The 20,609-nt window shown below is 42.0% G+C and overlaps 1 long non-coding RNA gene across 1 annotated transcript; it reads left to right on the top strand.

The window, feature by feature from the left end:
* Positions 1-3,373: 3,373 nt before the first annotated feature.
* Positions 3,374-17,587, top strand: LOC128344135 (uncharacterized). The gene is made up of 2 exons (XR_008315690.1): positions 3,374-3,571; positions 14,138-17,587. It is a non-coding gene; the product is annotated as an uncharacterized LOC128344135 (long non-coding RNA).
* Positions 17,588-20,609: the final 3,022 nt, after the last annotated feature.

Genomic DNA, 20,609 nt, shown 5'->3' with positions numbered 1-20,609 from the left:
AAATATTTTAAAACAGCATTAAAACCATTAAAACAATATTAATTAAAAGCCTAGGTGAACAGATGCATCTTTAAAGACTTTTAAAAAGTTGACAGAGATGGGGAGGCACTTATTTCACTAGGGAGCACATTCCAAAGCCTCTGGAGATCTGAATTGGGTCCATGGTGGGAGGTAGTATCAAAGCCCCTTCTCCCTCATGCTCTGGGACCCCCAATCCAGCTGCTTAGTAGAAAAGAAACAAGCACACCCAAAATCTTGTGTTGAATGTAATATTTGATCTAGTACCGCTCTGAATAATTTCTCCCATTTTTGCCACCCTATTCACTGAGGGAAATGGTGGTGGTGGTGGTGGTGGTGGTGGTGTTTCAATGACTTTTTTATTCAAGTGGGAAATGCAAAGCATTTGGAGGACTGGATGGGTTTACTATTACTTTTTTAGTGGTGGTAGCAATAGGACTTCTTTTTACATTTAATGCCACAGAGATGGTGACTACAGCAGTGCTTGAAACACTGAGGATCTTTCTGGTGGCTAGACATATTTTAAAAAAAAAACAGTTCAGTGCAGTGCAGTATGATGCTATGATGTGTGACCAGAATTGCACACAGTACTCCAGGTGTGACCGCACCACAGTTTTGTATACAGGCATTATAATATTAGCAGTTTTCTTATCAGTCCTCTCTCTAAAGATCCCTAGCATGGAATTGGCCTTTTTCACAGCTGCCGCACATTGAGTCGACACTTTCAACAAGCTGTCCACCACGACCCCAAGATCCCTTTCCCAGTCAGTCACTAACAGCTCAGATCCCATCAATGTATACTTGAAGTTGGGGTTTTTCGTCCCAATGTGCATCACTTTACACTTCCCAACACTGAACTGCATTTGCCATTTTGTTGCCCACTCCCCTTGTTTGGAGAGATCCTTTTGGAGCTCCTCACAATCCATTCTGGATTTTAATACCCAAAAGAGTCAGGTATCATCTGCAAATTGGGCCACCTGGCTGCTTACCTCTGATTATAGATCATTTATGAATAAATTAAAAAGCACTGGCCCCAGTACAGATCCCTGAGGGACCCCACTGGCTTCAAGTGCTTTTGCAGCTGCCACTACTACATTGTTAAATGTAAAAAGAAAAGAAAGAGTTCCACCACCAGTGAAGAAATGTTGTGTTAAGCCCTCCATATGCCCAACATTCTTTTGCATTTCTTCCCCCACTTTCCCCATATTCATCCCTCCCGCCATGGACCTCTCCCCACAGCAGAATGAGGAATTGGGGATAATCTCACAAAGGTTTAATTTCCTGAAATAGTGATATATTTATTTATTTTTAAATCTGGATCAGCCCAAGTGACCCTAATTCCAAGAAATCCTGGGAAGCCTTGAAGACAACTCTAGGAATGTGTTAACAACATTTTAAGAAGGCACTTCCAACATCTCCCCAAAAGGCAACACATGAGTTAAAAATAGGGACAATGATTTTCCAGGGACAAGTTCAAGAAAATAGAGATTACCCTTGGGAAATAAGGATAGGTGGAGCATATGTAGACAAAACAAGGCAATAGAAAGTAGTCTTAATAATCACTTTAGGTTGATTGCGTATAGCAAAGATTTTAGCATATCAAATGAAGGTCTTAGTATATCAAATATGCGCAATACAGTAACACAAGCTGCTAATGGTCTACATAGCAGTTCTATTAGGAAGAATGCTCACCTACATGTAACAAGTTTGAGATGTTCTGACTTCCCTAATTTCATTCTGTCACATAGAGCCGGCCCAAGACTTTCTGATGCCAAAAATAACTGTACTGTATAATCAAATAAACACCATCCTTGAAATGCCATGGAGGATGCTGGGGTACACACCTCTGTACACAGATCCACAAATCAGATCCTAACATGGAGAAGTGTGTGTGTGTGTGTGTGTGTGTGTGTGTGTGTGTGTGTGTAGAGGCTGTAAGTGGGGCACTGGATGATGGGGGGAGTAACGATAAGGGACTGGGGTGGCCCATATGCCTTAAGGGTTTTCCTTGCTGGGTAGGACTGCTCCTTTTCTCCTGTCACAGCAAGTGTGTGTGTGTGATATTATGTGTGTGTGTGTGTGTGTGTGTGTGTGTGTGTGTGTGTGTGTTTAAAACTCACACTCACACACACTTTTTCACATTTATTGATAACAGAAAGTGGGTGAAACTTGTAAACAGAACATGTGTCTTGTAAGCATAATATTTCCCACTTGTGTCAGTTAGTGTGGCAGAAATCAAAATAACTCTCTCACAACTCTCCACCTTAGGCAGGGAAGAAAATAATATGTATGCCAAAAGTAAGTCATACAAATCTGGATGTTCCTGTCCTGAATTCTGTTCTGTTTACAATTTGAACTCTATGGTTGGGGTGGGGAACATGACTTTGCCATTCGGTTGATCACTTAATCACATGACAGTAACTAAATCATATGTTACACCTAGTATTTTCCTGGTTAGCCCTGAGCTGGGCACCTAGAGTGTCTGATTCACAGGGGAATCCAAGAGCACCAAGAGCATCTTACATGGTGCATGTAGGGATTCCTGAAGGACGGAACTCATTTTCCTGGCCTCCAGAGATCCACACTACCAGGAGAAGCGTGGACTGTGTAGGCACATAAGCTGCACGTTCTACACGTCAACCAGAATTGTTTTTGGGGAAGCTAAGCTCTATCTTACCTCCCTCCCTGCTGCGTCCTCCCTGCCCGCAGAAAATGGTCATGTGCACAACCTTTATTTATCTTTTTTCCATTCAGATGACAATTTCCCTCTCTCTCTCTCTCTCTCTCTCTCTCTCTGTGATTTCTATTCCACCCTTCCAAAAAAGGCTCAGGGCGGTTTACACAGAGAAATAATAAATAAATAAGATGGATCCCTGTCTCCAAAGGGCTCACAGTCTAAAAAGAAACATAAGAAAGACACCAGCAACAGTCACTGGAGGTACTGTGCTGGGGGTGGATAGGGCCAGTTACTCTCCCCCTGCTAAATAAAGAGAATCACCACGTTAAAAGGTGCCTCTTTGCCAAGTTAGCAGGGGTTACATTTGCCAGTCATGTATCTCTCAACCTAACCTACCCTCACATGGCGGTTGTGGAGATAAACATAACCATGTTCACTGCTCTGGGCTCCAGTAAGTAAATAAATAAAATATAATCATGCATTGAAAATATTGTCTGAACTGGCCCACTGAAACATCCACTAGGAATCTATTCTATTCAGAGAATCCCTCCTTCACAAAAGTTAGGAAGGTACTAGCAAGGAACCCAGACTGTATCTCTTTTGAGGTAGTTGTCTAGCATCTCTTATCACTATGTGACAGAGAACTACTACCCCTTGGTAGCCTTCAAATACCCTGCACAGCCTTCAACAAGCAGCCTTTAATTGTTTCCAAACCTGCACAAGTTACCTGTGAGAGCTGAACTAAAACCACCTATCTTCAATCTTGGATCCCATTTTTGTTGTGAATCCAGTTGCTATATCAACATGTTTTGACTGGGGAATCAGTTGAGGAAACAGTTTCCTTCAAAAACAGGATGACTAGCAGGCCCTAAATAGGTAATCTATATATCTGTATATCCAGCAATGTAATACATGTGATATATAGAATGCAGTTTTGGATGTCAAATACAGTATGCTGTAAAAAAAAAATTTCTACCTCCTTCAGAAACCAGATCAGTGATCCCAACCAAAACTAACTAACTAACTAACTAACTAACTAACAAATCTGTTGTCAGATATTTCTATTTAGATGATCACAGCCCTTCAGACTTGGTAATATTTCTGACAGAAAAACTATCCAGTCCTGGAACATGGAAGAGCTTCTTGGATATCTTAACCATATTCTCTTATATTCCATAGATGTCACTTAGAAGTTATCACATAAAACATTTTCTTCTGCCTATGACATCTCAGGCCCCACTACTGATCTCTGGGACCCCGGCTGGAAAATAGGCCCTCCTCCATGTCTGGATTCAGGTACAGCTGCCCACAGCCTGGTCTGACCCTGACACATTCTCCTTTTCCTAATATAGGCTTGCATTTCTAGGATATTAATGCCTGAGTAATTGATATGACAGTGGGCTTGCACTGATCAATTGTTCTTTCATACTGTTTCTTTCATATTTTTGATGTATCCGAAGCTTTGAAGTTCAATGTGTAATAAGGAATAGTTATTACTGAGTTGAAGCCATGGGCTGTACATCATTTCTGACTGAGAAATTTATTGTGCCATTCAAGTGCCGTAGAGCCAAAACAGGCAGTCTCTTCAACAACAAAGGACTATGCAACAGTATATTTATTATGAAATGGGCTGGGGTGGTGGAGGAGAGTCTAGCCGTTGTATATATTTGTTCTACATGAAGAACTTCATTCACCTGTCACTCACAAAAAACATGCTAGATACCAAGCTCAGCTTAGAACACCTTTAGAATTCTTTTCCTTTGGAGACTCTTGCAGCCAGAATCCAAGTGGTTGTGAGCATTCATTTATCACCTCACAGAGATGGGCAAAATACTTCTAAAATGTATTTTAGATGCAAAATACCAAATACCTGAGCAAATGTATTTTAGATACAAGATACAAAATACCTGGTAAACAAGTATTTTAAAATACAACTTAAAATACAAAATACAATGCCTGAAAAAAGGAAACAAATTTTGAGATGTTCATTGCTTATCCAATCTTGTTTCCATTTCCTTTAAGCGATACAAGTTTTTCAAAGAATAAATCACTCAAGTCATGCCTTCTGGGGGCTGTGAATCATCCCAGCAAAGGAAACTAACTGTTCTATGGGACCACTTGATGATAGACTTGTATTATATCTAAAAAATAGCCATTGGACAATGGGATACCCATCCAACATAATGAGGCTATTCTCATGACCGCAGGAAAGCGGGCTAAGGGAGCCCAGCCCATGTTCCTGCGGTTGCGGGAACCTCTGGGAGCTGTGTGGCTCCTGGTGGTTAGCCTGCTTAAGTCCCCCCACTTAAATGAGGTTAGTGGAGTGAGTGCTCCGCTAACCCCATTTTGGTGATCGTGAGTTGCCATGGAGCAGTTGTGAGGAGATCTCCGTAGGGAGGCTAAAACAAGCCTCTTGGTCTCATGGGTCTCCCCAGGATGTGGAGGCATCCTGGACTTCTGGGGGCCAGGAGGCCCCCGATCCCCACAGGCCCTACCAGCTCCATGATGGAGGCAGTAGTTGTGTGGGTGACTGATCCGGCCACCAAGGGCTCCACAGGTGCTCATGTGAAGGCTTGGCCTGCTCTACCCTCCTAACCCCATCCAACTCTCCACACTGCTCATGTGGAGAGCCTCACTAATGTGCTTGGATTTGTCCTGCAAAAACCGGAGTATTTCCAGCTTTTTAAACACTAAATCAGATCAATAATTCCAAAATATCATAATATCCTGTTTCTTTTTGCTATGTTTGCTTTGTTTCTCCATTCCCACCACCCTCCATGGCTGACTGCAGGCTTTTTTCATAGGGGTGGGGGCAAAACATGTCAACAGAAATCAAAACATAACAGGATGTATCCAGTGTTAATCCTGCTTTGAGTAGACCCATTGAAATAACTGGAAGTTAGTCATGACAAAGGCTGCAAATTTATAGTTGTGATGTAGTCAAATGAGCAGCAAGTTGTATTTATGGTGAGGCAATCATATGGTCAAATCATATGGGGAGGAGAAAAATTCCTTTATCCCAATTAATCCACCCCCCCTTCCCTCTGTCTCTATGCTATTCTTGAAGCACTGAGTGCAATTGTGGGTGTGTGTTTTACAGGAGTTACTCAGAAGGATCCCAAGCTGTAAGAAAGCTAAAGAAAGTAAAGAAGATTCTTTTAGCTTTTCAAAATTTTTATTGGTTTATACAATATCTTAACAATCCCGTTACATCTGATTAAGTAAATATAGACTTCCCGCTCATCAATCTGCACAATTCATTAACTATACAAGTCAACCATTGCTATAGTAATTCAAAACATATATCCTACACTTTGCAAACTCGATTTTACTCTACCCAACCTGCTATTATTACTAAATTTCAAAGCCTGCTGAAAGGTCCATATTAGAAAAATAGTTCTTTAAGTATAGTAAGAATGGTTTCCAATCTTCTTTAAAAGATTCCAAGTTTTCATCCCTTATCAGTACTGTAAGTTTTGCCATCTCAGCATATTCCAAAATTTTTATCAACCAATCTTCTTTTGAGGGCATTTCATTGTCCTTCCATTTCTGCGCATATACTATTCTGGCCGCCGTGGTTGCATACATAAAAAATGTTAAGTTTCTTCGGAAAAACTTTCCTTGCGTTATTCCCAGCAGGAAGGATTCTGGCCTCTTAGGAAATGTCATTTAAAATTTTTTCTTCAACTCATTATATATCATATCCCAAAAGGCCTTTGCCCTCCTGCAAGACCGCCACATATGAAAAAAAGTTCCTTCACAATGTCCACATTTCCAACATTTGTTTGGAACATTTTTATACATTAATGCTAATTTTTTGGGTGTCAAATACCACCTGTACATCATCTTATAATAATTTTCTTTTAGAGTATAACATGCAGAGAACTTTAAATCCATTTTCCATAATTTTCCCCAAGCTGCCATATCTATATTATTATTATTATTATTATTATTATTATTATTATTATTATTATTATTATTCCTTTGTTTTTTAAAGTATGCATTTTGTTGTATATAAAAACCTCTCATGACCGCTTTTCCTGCATCCCAAACTATCTTATTGTCCATTCCTTGGTTTAAATTCAGTTCAAAATAGTCCTTTGACTTCCTTTTGGCTTTCTCCACAACTTCCGCTTTTTTCAACAAGTATTCATTCAGTCTCCAGAGAAAGGAAACCGTTCCCTTCTTCTTCCATGTAAAGCAAATTGCATTATGATCTGAAAAAGTTCTGGGCCAGATATCCATTCTTTTCATACATGGCATAATAGATTTTGATGTCCAGACCATATCTATCCTTGAATGAGATTTGTATCTTTCAGAGAAATAAGTATACTCCTTTGCATTTGAGTTTTTGGTTCTCCACAAGTCATAGAGATCCATATGTTCTACTAAATCAAAAAAAGCTTTAGGTAGCCTGCTTTGCAGATTCCTTTCAGACGTATCAGATTTTCTATCCAAGGATGTAGAGACAACCCCATTAAAATCTCCCAGTAAAACTAAATTAGCATTCAATAACTCAGCCATCTTCTGTTCTGAATATTTATAAAATTCTACTTTTTTTTCATTGGGTGCATAAATTCCAATTATCACCATTTTGATTCTGGAAACTAAGATTTCCAAAGCTAGCACCCTACCTTCTTCATCTTTAAAAATTAACTTGGGTTCAAATTGTTGTTTCACATAAAGCACTACCCTTCTTTTTTTTTCTCCTTGTCAGAGGAAATATATTCTTGTCCCAAGACCTTATTAACCAAATATTTTCTGTCTTGTTTTCTAATATGTGTCTCTTGTAAGCATACAATGCCCAAGCTTTGTTTTTTAAGAAAATGAAAAACTTTTACCCTTTTGGTTTTGTTATTTAATCCATTTACATTCCATGAAGCTATTTTATAATCCATCTTGGCTAGTTAGAATTATGTGTTGAAGGCACTGGGTGCTCAGAAGTTAAAGTTTTTTTGTATTTCCGCCAAAATTCTTGCACTTTGAGGAGCTCTGTGAATCTATTCCTCTTCCCCTTGTAGAAAAAGGAGACCCCTTCAGGTACTTCCCATCTAAAACGTATTCCATTGGTGTTTAAAGCATCTGTTAAAAATTTGTAATCCTTACGTTTCCTTAAAATCCTAGATGGTATTTCTTTCAGAACTTTTCTCTGTTGAGTTTCAATGGTAAGGGCTTTGGCAAAATGTGCTTGCAGTATCTGCTCTGCAGTTGATTTGGAGTTGAATTGAACCATGCAGTCCCTAAATAATTTGTTTCTTGTGGCATATTCAGAATTCACACGGAAAGCTGCATCTATCTGCTGTTCCATCTCTTCACTTGAAATTCCCAAAAGTAATGCGAGTTCCTCCCTAAGCACTTTTTTGATATCTTGACCAGTTTTTTCTGGGATTCCTCTAAACCTCAGGAAACGCTCTTTTTGCCTCAGTTCCAACAAAGCCATCTGATCTAATAATTTTCCCCTGTCATCTCTTAGTGATCCCATGTCTTGCTCCAGGCTTTCCACCCTTTTAAATTTCTTTGTTGTCTTCCGCCAATTTTTTCACTGTCTCCTCAATATTTGATGTTCTCTTATTAAGTGTTTGTATATCCTGACTTACTTGTTCGAGGGTGCCAGTATTAGCTTCTAGTAACTGTTTCATAGCAACTAGTGTCTCATTTAACTCTGAAGACATTTTGCCTTCACCCAGGCCTGGGTTTGGAACAGAAGTCTCCTAATTTGTGTTTGGGTCTGTGTTTGGCTCTGCTGCTTTGCCTTTTGCATTATTTACAACTCCTCCAGCAACACAGCTCTTACAGCAAGATTCAGCCTCCTTGTTGTCCAAGAAAGTAGAGGCCTGGAATTATTTCCCAAATAAACTCAGCTCCAGACCGCAACCTTTCTATCTTATCACCGCCAGTTTAATTTTTCCCATGGTTCAATAATCCGCCTTCTTGCTCTAATTGGTGCACTTTAGATAGATATATTCAACAGCAAACAGCAAATCACTTGTTCATTGAGTTAAACTTTCTCAGAAGGTACTAAAAAAAAAAATTCCTACTGCTTTGCTTTTTTAAGTTTTAAAACTTTTAGCCATCAGTTCAATTTTTAAATTCCAGCATTTAATACACAGATTGAATACCCATCCTTAATTTACAGTTGGCAGACTTACGACAACTTCACAGGATTGGCTTGAGATCTGTCCAATCTTTACAGCAAAAGCAGGTAAAATTTCAGGAATTTATCACTAATCACGCTGAGAGGTGAGCTTCTTGAACTTTAACCATTAATTATAATCCAAACTGAAAGAAATTGGACGCCAGACCGGCTTCTGTCCATTGGATTTCCGATGAAGGCGTGTAGCTTGATGAATCCCAGCCCCCACCGCTCGACTTAAATCAAAGCTGTACTTTCCAGCGCAGCCTTGAGATAAGGAGCAGGCTCCGGGGGATGCAGTGGTCAATCTTGATCCAAACCCTTTAATCCAGGGTGGTGTGGGGGGTTATGAAGGCTCAGAACCCCCCCAAATAACTCCTCCTCGGTCTCCCCTGTTGGGAAGCATGCAGCCTCGTTAGCAGTCCAACCAGAAGTCTGAAAGTAAAGAAGTCCCATAAGCCAATGTGGTTTAGTTGTTGTTGTTGTTGTTGTTGTTGTTGTTGTTGTTATTATTATTATTATTATTATTATTATTATTATTATTATTATTATTTTTTTACATTTATATCCCGCTCTTCCTCCAAGGAGCCCAGAGCGGTGTACTACATACTTGAGTTTCTCTTTCACAACAACCCTGTGAAGTAGGCTAGGCTGAGAGAGAAGTGACTGGCCCAGAGTCACCCAACTAGTTTCATGGCTGAATGGGCATTTGAACTCGGGTCTCCCCCCCGTCCTAGTCCAGCACTCTAACCACTATACCACGCTGGCTTAGGTTGTTGGATGAAGACTGGGAGACCCAGGTTAAAGCCCTCACTCAATCAGATCACTGGGTGATCTTGGACACTCACTATTTCTCAGCCTAGCCTACCTCAAAGGATTGTTGAGAGGATAAAATGGGAGGAAACAAACTTGGGATACTGTACACAGAGTCATCTGCTCCCATGAGGGTGGCTCCCTCCATCCCTCCCTTCCCCCCCTCCAACTTTACAGGCTGTTGTAAGGAAAAAGATGGCTTTTAAAACTTTAGTAGCTTTTAATCCAGTCTAAGCAAGCATGATTTCCTGTATTGTTCTGTGTGTCCCACAGTGATATGAGGCAGATCTCATGACCAGCCTAACCCAAGCTAGGGCAGCCCAGCCTGGGTTAGGCTGGTCGTGTGAAGCATTGGGATCCTCGCGGATCCTGGCGCTCCCATGCAGCCAGACCCCATTACTAAACTTGGCTGTTAGCTGAAGTTAAGGGTGCAAGAGCACTCTTAACCCAGCTGATGGGTATTGTGGGTGTCCTCAGGCTTCAGCCAAAGGAGACACAGAGATGGGGGAATCCCCCAATGCACCACACATGCACTGCACCACACTCCCCCTTGCAGCGTTGCTCATCTGGGCACATGGGTGGTGTGCCAAAGATCTGGGACTTGGTCATCTGGGGGGAAGGTGAGTTAAAAGCAGCCTTCCCCTTTTGCCCTCCCTGCCAACTCTCAGTGATGGTGAGAATCACCTCAATGTGTCCATTCTCACCACAGCCAGGTAACCCGGAAAGCCATTTAAGCACTCTGCATGCCCTCCAGCAATCTCAACACAAAGCTCTCTAAAGGTAAACTTCAGACAGGGGGTATGCTGATGCTTTATTTCACAGAGAGAAAAGAAATGGAAATTTGCTACCATTCGTCAGCCACAGTAAACAACAGAGGACACAGACAGGGAGATATTTGTAAATTACTATGCAAAACAGCCTGCCTAAGCCTTAGGCAAGTTGCAAATTTACACAGAGACTGGACCAGAAGAACTCTGGCCTCTTCAGGTTAGGTCAGGTTTCTAGTTGCAGCATTGCAGCTAGAGAAACTTTAAAGCAAGGGAGCTGTGAGTTAGGGGATACCCTCACCTTCTGCCTTGCCTCCCTCCCCATGGACTCCCATGCCACCCTCACCCCTCATTTTTCATTTTACTCACAGGGACAGTCTTTTTTCCCCTCCCTTTGATTTTCAGATTTGGCCCATTTATATCCCATTCTTCCTCCAAAGAGCCCAGAGCAGTATACATGGTAATGTTTTCCCTCACGATAACCCTGTGAGGTTGGTTAGCAACCCTGTGAAGAAGGCAATAAAAAGGCAGCTCCTGAAGCAAGAAAGCAAAGCAATGAGTGGTTGAGATGTATTTTGGTTTCGGCAATGTATTTTAAAAATCCAAAAGCTGAGCAAATGTATTTTAGATACAAAATACAAAATACTTTTCTGTAAAATATTTTAGATACAAAATATAAAATACAAAAGTATTGACAATACATATTTTAAGTACTTGTATTTTAGATACTGCCCATCCATGCCAGTTGCGGGTGTCTATAAGACTCTACCATGCATACAAAGCTGATTAATTGTCCAGGTGTAATACCTTCACCACAGCATGCCACTGAAAGGCAGCCATGTTTTTCAGTAGCATACGGATATCCTTAACAAGGCCAATGGATCTGCCCTCTGTCCTACGATTGCCCCAGGGATATGGAGACACACACACACACACACACACACACACACACACACACACACACACACAGAGCAGAGTCCTTGATTAGAAGCTTGCACATACTCACTAGTGCTGGATGAGGTGTGAATCATTGGTTCCAGACATCTTTTACACAAAAGGAGTTTTCACTGGGTTTTTGTTTTGAAAGGCATGTAGGAATTGATCGTTCATACAAAGGGCCATTCTCTTGCTGTGCAACAAAGTCTTTCCAGGAAAGAAAATATTTCAATATTTTGCCTAATGTCATTTTTTTAATTTCTATGCTTTCAGAGAGAAAAATTTTGAAACTTGAATCTTGAAACTTGAGTACATTAAAGACCTTCCCTCCAATATTTGCATCCTGTCCAGTTTTCACCTATGCATGTATTTATTAGGAAAACCTTAGCAGGACACTGCATAATCTTCGCTTTGACCTAGCTCACTGCAGTGAAGACACTTACTGGGCTGCTCAGACCCCCGACCCATGACCAGTCAAAATTTGGGCCAAGAAAGCTGGGGGTGTGGGGAAGGCCCAAGGAAATTCTTATTTTTCATTCAAAATAACAGCAGTTTGCACTGATGTTATTTCATCTAATAGATAAGCATTTTAAAGCATTATTCAATTTTTGCTTATTCCAAACGCTTTATTGCTGAGCCTAGTTCTTGAGTTAGTTTTGCAGAAATATTGAAATACGTTTCAGGAAGCAGCTGCAGAATACAGCTTCATGAACTCTGTGGCCTCTGCCCATCAATAGTCATTTGCACTTCAGCCCTGTTGAAGTCAATAGGACATGTAGTCATTATGATTAACTTAAGAATACAAGAACCTTGCTAGATCAAACCTTGGATCATCTAGTCCAAAATCTCATTTCTAGGCGTGGCCAGCTCATAAGCAGGCAGCAGATTCCCCCACTTGGTTTGTCCCTAAGCAAGTGTTCTTCAGAGGAATACTGTCCATGCCTCGGTCAGGAGAAGCCACAAGGCAGCTGAAGGCACAAGCTTACAAAAAGAGCTGTTGAAGCAAGCAAAAGGCTGGTAGCCTGGTACCAAGTGAAGATATTATAAAACCAGCAAAGGCCGAACCCTGGTTCTTGAGACCAGTCCAGCTCTAGAGGAAGTGCCTGAACTGGTCTTGTGGAAGCAAGCATGACTTGACCCTTTAGCTAACAGGGTCTACCCCGGTTGCGTATGAAAGGGAGACTTGATCTGCGAGCACTGTAAGATATTCCCCTTAGGGGATGTAACCACTCTGGGAAGAGCAGAAGGTTCCAAGTTCCCTCCCTGGCATCTCCAAGATAGGGCTGGGACAGATTCCTGCCTGTAACCTTGGAGAAGCCACTGCCAGTCTGTGTAGACAATACTGAGCTAGATAGACCAATGGTCTGACTCAGTATATGGCAGATTCCTATGTTCCTATAGGAGCCCTGAAGAGCTGGGCAGTGCACTGCCTTTGGAGCTGCAACTCAGCCTTGGCATGGTACTGCCTCCGTTCCTGAGGACTTGGGGGCAATGGAGGGAGTTCTGAGGATGGGGCAAGAGGCTCACCGGGGGGGGGCACTGACTCCCCAGTGCTCCCGGGCTGCTCTCGGGTGGTTCTGGCTGCTCTGGACCTGAGGGCTCTGAAGAGCTGTTGGGATCAGGGATCTGGCTGGCACAGGCTCCCCCTCCTTCTCTGATAGGGTCTCCTTTGGATCAGAATCTGGAAGGAGACCAGTGTTCCCTCTAACAGGGCTCTCCAGATGTTGTTGACTACAACTCCCATAATCCTCAAGCAAAAGCCATTGCAGCTGGGGATTCTGGGAGTTGTAGTCAACAACATCTGATAATCCCTGTTAGAGGAGAACACCAGAGGAGACCCCTGACAACATGGGAATTCCAATTTTCTATCATGGCTAATAAGATCCTCTTGGTTTCAGATTTGCCCTGCCCAGTAGTGGTACCAAGAAAAAAATGTTGGGGGAGAAGGGGCACAGAAGGAGCAAAGTGCGTGATGTCCCCTTTGTGAGATTTCTGAAAAAGTAATAATGGAATATTTTACATTAATGCTCCCATCCCATATATTCTCCGAATTGATTCAGATGGAGTTGCAAGTTCTCTTCTCTACCTCAGTTCTTATGTTTAAGTGAGCCCATAGAAGAACAATACAACTACAATTGCTTTTATGTATATAAATAATTAAAAAGTTGCATTATCTACAGTCTTCATTAAAAATCTATAATTTATTTTGGATTTAAATTTAGGATGGATCCATTTCTTGCTCCTAAATTTTAACTGGGTGTGGATGGGAAGATACCCTTTGAGAAATCTAGTTGTAGAGTTCCATGGAGACTGCTTTGGGAAAGACTGGTGAAGCCAAGATATAAGGGGCAGAATCCTAAATTTCCCTAATGTACTTCCATGCTTATTCATAGCACTTCTATCAATATATATCAGACCAGAATATTGAAAATGAGAGTGATCTGATGAGAGATCGAGAAACTAATAATTATGTTTCTGGTGCAGCGGGGAAATGACTTGATTAGCAAGCCAGAGGGTACTGGTTCGAATCCCTGCTGGTATGTTTCCCAGACAAGTAACAGATTAAGGTGTTTGTTTCCAATATAGGAAACAATCTCCTATATCAGGCAGCAGCAATACAGGAAAATGCTGAAAGGCATCATCTCATACTACGTGGGAGATGGTAATGGTAAACCTCTCCTGTATTCTACCAAAGACAACCACAGGAGTTGACACTCCAGGAGTTGACACTGACTTGATGGCATACTTTACCTTTACTATATATCTATATCCACGTATCTTTTGTCTTCACAGCAGCCCTGTGCAACAAGTTGCTGATTTCCTCCTCATCCCATCCATCGTCGTCGTCATCATTATCACAAACACAAACTCTGGCAAAAGAAATGCAAGGTGACAATAAGGGAGGCAAAAAGAGAGTTTGAGCAACATTTAGCTAAAAGCATCAAGGGGAATAACAAAAACTTCTTTAAATACATCAGATGCAGGAAACCTGCCAGAGAGATGGTTGGACCTTTGGATAATGAGGGAGTGGAAGAGATTATTAAGGAGGATATGGAGGTTGCAGAGAAGCTAAATGAGTTCTTTGTGTCTGTCTTCACGGCAGAGGATACTGAGCATATACTTGTTTCTGAAACAGGCTTTTCAGGGATGGAGGCTAAAGAACTGAGTCAGATAGCAGTGACAAGAGATGATGTTCAAAACTGTCTGGAAAAACTGAAAACTAACAAATCGTCAGGGCCGGATGGCATCCATCCAAGAGTCCTCAAAGAACTCAAATGGGAAATTGCTGACCTCCTTGATAAAATATATAACTTATCCATGCAATCAGGCTCTGTACCGCAGGAGTGGAAAGTAGCTAATATAACACCAATTTTTAAAAACGGATCCAGGGGTGATCTGGGGAATTACAGGCCGGTTTAACGTCCATTCCAGGCAAATTGATGAAAAGAATCCTCAAGGATAAAATTGTAAAGTACACAGAAGAACAGGCCCTGCTGGGAGTGAACCAGCATGGCTTCTGCAAAGGTAAATCTTTCCTCAACAACCTTTTGGAATTCTTTGAGAGTGTCAACAAGTGTGTGGATCAAGGTGATCCAGTTGACATAGTATACCTGGACCTCCAATAAGCTTTTGACAAAGTTCTTCATCAAAGACTCCTGAGAAAATGGAGCAGTCATGGGATAAGGGGACACGTACATGTGTGGGTTGCTAACTGGTTGAAGGACAGGAAACAGAGGGTAGGTATAAATGGAGAGTTTTCACAATGGAGGGAAGTAAGCAGTGGGGTCCCTCAGGGATCTGTACTGGGGCCAGTGCTTTTTAATTTATTCATAAATGATCTATAATCAGAGGTAAGCAGCCAGGTGGCCCAATTTGCAGATGATACCTGACTCTTTTGGGTATTAAAATCCAAAATGGATTGTGAGGAGCTCCAAAAGGATCTCTCCAAACAAGGGGAGTGGGCAACAAAATGGCAAATGCAGTTCAGTGTTGGGAAGTGTAAAGTGATGCACATTGGGACGAAAACCCCCAACTTCAAGTATACATTGATGGGATCTGAGCTGTTAGTGACTGACTGGGAAAGGGATCTTGGGGTTGTGGTGGACAGCTTGTTGAACGTGTCGACTCAATGTGCGGCAGCTGTGAAAAAGGCCAATTCCATGCTAGGGATCTTTAGAAAGAGGACTGATAAGAAAACTGCTAATATTATAATGCCTGTATACAAAACTGTGGTGCGGTCACACCTGGAGTACTGTGTGCAATTCTGGTCACACATCTAAAAACAGACATTGTAGAACTGGAAAAGGTACAGAAGAAGGCAACCAAGATGATCAGGGGCCTAGAGCCCCTTTCTTAGGAGGCAAGGCTACAACACCTGGGGCTATTTAGTTTAGAAAAAAGACAACTGCAGGGAGACATGATAGAGGTCTATAAAATCATGCATGGTGTGGAGAAAGTGGATAGAGAGAGAAATTCTTCTCCCTCTCCCATAACACTAGAACCAGGGGTCATTCCATGAAATTGATTGCTGGGAAATTTAGGACCAGCAAACAGAAGTATTTTTTCACACAATGCATAATCAACTTGTGGAATTCTCTGCCACAAGATGTGGTGACAACCAACAACCTGGATGGCTTTAAGAGGGGCTTGCATAACTTTATGGTGGAGAGGTCTATCAATGGCTAATAGTCGGAGGGCTATAGGCTACCTCCAGCCTCAAAGGCAGGATTCCTCTGAGTACCAGTTGCAGGGGACTAACAGTAGGAGAGAGAGCATGCCCTCAACTCCTGCTTGTGGCTTCCAGCGGCATCTGGTGGGCCACGGTGCGAAACAGGATGCTGGATTAGATGGGCCTTGGGCCTGGTCCAGCAGGCTTGTTCTTATGTTCTGATCAGCTGTACTCTGCCCAAAGCAGTTTGATTGGACAAATGAGACATAGAGGCACAATGACTTGTCCAAAGCCCCCTATCAATCCATGGCTAAGATTACTGATTTCCCCCCTGGTTATACTCCTGTCTTTTAACAGCAGCATAAGACTCCACAGGTGAGTGCAGTTTTTCCAGCATGGAGAGTCAGTAATGGGTGAGCTTCGCCTGCTGCCTTTCTGCTAGGCATTTAGCTGTCAAAGGCACAAGAATCATGCCAGAAAGAAGTGGTGCATCTCTGAACTATGCAGTGCAGCCAGATCTCCCAAGTGCCATTCAGGTAGATAGCTTGTTTCACAATATTGGCTTTTGTGCCTCACTGGTGTGTATGTGCATGTATGCTGTGTAGTTGGTGGGGGTAGAATAAAGATGAGACACAGTAATTATTACTTTCATTTGTGCCTCAAAGCTGTTTCCAACTGAAATTCAAACCTAATAAAATTCTGCTGAGAACGGAGAACATCTTTGGATTAATGGATTTCTGACATTTCATTTCCCCCATCTGATATAGAATTGCCACAGACCTAAATGTCTTTTCCTCTCTCTCTCGCTCTCTCGTTGAGGACTCATTGTTTATGAATGCCTGAGTTCCTAAATGTCAGCATTTCCGTTGCAATCTCCAAGATGCTGACTCTCACCTCTGCCTGTGGAATCAATTTTGCCTTATCAGACGCCTTATCTCATATATGGACTCTGTGACCGAGATACATTAGATCAGGCCAATAGTACTTCATCTGCATCAACAATTGCTAATCTCTCAGGGGATCTCTGAAGGAGTCATGCCTGCAACATAGTCATAGTAGGGGAGTGTGTGCATGTGTGTATTCAGCTATTTGTGTTTCAATAGCTTCTCTCAGAGCTGGTGGATAATCTAAAAAGCACCACAGGAAACAAAAGTTCTAAGATGACCTGATCAAAGATACAACTTAAACTTTACATTTGGTTGCCTAGTGGGAAAACACTGTCATTAGTTTCTGGCTATGTCATTTCTGCCCACTGATTATTTAGAAAACTCTGTTATCAATCAATTATAGACAAGCATACCGTGGTGTTCTTACGCTTGGACTTTGGGGCTGAAGTCCAGGGCCTCCACACCCCTTGGGGACCCCCAAATCCTCTTTAGTCTGTACTGGGTGGTGTGGTTGCTGCTGGCCCGCACTGCGCTGGGTGGCAGAGTGTGATTATGATCTCTGCTGGGTGCTTTAGAGACAGAATGGGGAGTGGGGAAAGAAATGTGTGGGATGGAATATGTTAAGTTGCATGTTGAAATGTTTCTGCTTCTGCATATTTGCATAAATATACCTGTTTTATATTTTTACATTCTTGTGAGTTTCTTTTTCACACATATTATGTGCGTGTAGGGGGATAATGCTTAACTTGCAGTGGGGAGGGCTCCAGCAAGCGGGCCCCCTCCAAAGGCCTTTAGGTCCAGGATCCAATATTACCCAAGTGCACCTCTGCAAGTACAAGATGTAAATTAGATGTACCAGTATTGCTTCCCTTCTCCGCAACTGATGTGAAATACATCATTAGTTTTCTTTCAGAAACCCAACATAAGTTAGATTCGCATAGCTGCAGGAATGCACTTGTATCTTTTCTGTGTCCCCTCAGTTTATTCTTTTTTTCTGGTGCTGCCACTTTTTCTCTAGTAGGACTTCTCTGTTAGCAACTTGCATGGGAGGCATAGCATAGCATAGTCTTTATTTTGTTCTTCGACCAGCATAGCATGGGAGGCATAAATTAAACAGATGGAGCTTCCTCACAACATTGCATCTCCATGTTAGAAAATGCTGCGCCTGTTGAATTTCTGCATATTGGCTCACTGTAAAAGGTAAAAAGTGCCTTCCGTTTTACTTCTACTGCTAAATTAGTGTTCAACAATCCATTGCAGGCCAAATTTTGAAGAGTTTTTGTTTACTTTTGCTGATATAAGAAATACAGGGAGTACTTAAAAATTTAATCTGCATGGTATTTTTGTCTTATACTGGGTGTGTATGTCATAGTGATGCAAGTCCTTAGAATCCCTCTTTCCTCATCTCCTGTTGGTGAAGTGCTGCCAATTTTCTATGCAATGTTTCCCAGAAAAAGGCTTGAAGAATAATGTTTTTCCCCAGATGGGCAGTCTCCTGTTTTATACTTTTCTGCATATCAGGAAAAAAAAAGTTTGTAGTCATGAAACTTCAGAGATCCTATGCTTTGGGACTGTGAAATTTCTCAGATCGCCTGCTTCCAAGCTAGCCTGGCTGGGACTACTTCAAAAATTCTCTTCTGCCTAGGGTTGCAATTCTGACTGAAGTAATTCTTGGAAATTCTGATCACACACACACACCCAACCATACCCAAAATTATTTCCCAAGAGGTTTTTTTCACAATATCAAGCCATTAAAATATCCAGTATTCTGTTCAGTAATAACCTGGAGACCCAGAGTCATGTCAGTTCCTGGAGACTCCAGTTCAATCCTGGAGGGCTGGCAACCCAGTACAGCTGTTTAGTGTTACTTCACCTGTTTCTGAAAGAGCAAGTAAACTTTCTTGGTTAGGAGACCATTTTGTCAATTTAAAATTGGCTAGCCGCTAGGGTATGGGAAGAAAAGAACACGGGGGATATGTATTCTCTCTCTCTCTCTCTCTCTCACACACACACACACACACACACACACACCAACCACTCACACACCTTCACTTCCCACCCCCACAAAAGTTATATAGTTCTCTTTGGCCCAGGCTTAAGTCTACCTTGATTTCAACCCTCATTTCGGACACATGATTGCCATCAATTCTGATTCTAGACCTGATGTGAATATGACTTTTGCCTTTGAGCAGTTGACACAAGCTGATCCCTGAGAGACCACTTCTGTGTACATAGTCTTCATGTGCTGATGGCAGAACCACTATTTTGGGGTTCATGGAGAATTCAGTTCTTATGTTCTTATGGACTTGGACAAATTCATAGACAGGTATATACATGGCTACTAGTCCGATGGCTATAGGCCACCTCCAGCCTTGGAGGCAAGATGCCTCTAAATACCAGTTGTAAGGGTGCAACAGCAGGAGAGAGGGCATGTCCTCGCCTGTGGGCTTCTCAGAGGCATCTGGTGAGCCACAGTGTGAAATCTGTGGCCAAGATACTATCTAGTATATGGACTAGATAGGCCTTGGGCTTGATCCAGCAGGACTGTTCTTATGTTCTTAGCCATGATTCATTGAGTAAATTTATTTACATCTGAGAGAGTTTTCCTCAGAATGTCCAAGGACATCGTTTAATTAATAGGGTAGGCCAAGTCATTGGGTTTGATACATTTGTGAAGCCTTGTCACTCAAACAAGGGATGAGATAATCTTCTTTCTGGTAGGAAATCAAAGGTGAGAGGAAACAAGTTGTTCTAGTAAGAACTAACCTGCCTACTTTCACTATCCCTACAACTGGACTAAATTAGGTTCAGATCAGTTAGGTGGTACACAAGTAACCTCTTGCACCTCAATCGTTCACACGTCTACCATCTTGGATAGGGGTGGATGACCTAATTACAAACTATACCATTGAGGTGTCGCTATGTGACACTCATAAAGTTACCAAATTTGGTTAGACGGTTCACAAGCTAGTCTACTTGCACCTCAAATGTTCATGTGTCTGCCATCTTGGGGTGAATGACCATCACAAACCATGCCGTTGAGGTGCTTATGTGTCACTCACTACAACTGTACCAAGTTCAGTTCAAATCAGTTAGACAGTTCACAGGTTATGCCTCAAATGTTCATGCATCTGCCATCTTGGATGGAGTGGATGACATCATCAGAATCTATGCCATTGAAATGTCTCTATGTGTCCCTACAGCTTTCGCAAATTTGGTCCAAATCAGTTAGGCGGTTCACAAGTTAAGCCACTTGTGCCTCAAATGTTTATACATTCCCCATCTTGAATCAGCATGGATTACATCATCACAAAGTACACTGTTGAGCTGCCCCTGTTTGTCACTTATTACAACTGTACCCAATCTGGTTCAAATCGGTTAGACAGTCCGCAAGTTAGCCCCCTTGCACCTCAAATGTTCACACATCTGCCATCTTGAATCAGGGTCGATGACATCATCACAAGCTATGCCATTGAGGCATCCCTATATGTCCCTACAGCTATAGCAAATTTGGTTAAAATCGGTTAGTTAGCCCACTTGTGCCTCAAAAGTTTACGCATCCACCATCTTAGGATGACATCATCCTAAACTATGCCATTGAGGTGTCCTTATGTGTCCCTACAGTTGTATCTGATTTGGTTCATATTGCTCCAGGCATTGCAATGTTGATGTCAGGGAGGACACATACACAGATGGACACACTGGCAGA

The sequence above is a fragment of the Hemicordylus capensis genome, chromosome 1, assembly GCF_027244095.1.
Source record: "Hemicordylus capensis ecotype Gifberg chromosome 1, rHemCap1.1.pri, whole genome shotgun sequence".
NCBI classification, from domain to species: Eukaryota; Metazoa; Chordata; class Lepidosauria; order Squamata; family Cordylidae; genus Hemicordylus; species Hemicordylus capensis.
Note: the sequence above shows the minus strand (reverse complement) of the source record. Positions and strands in the feature narration are given on the sequence as shown.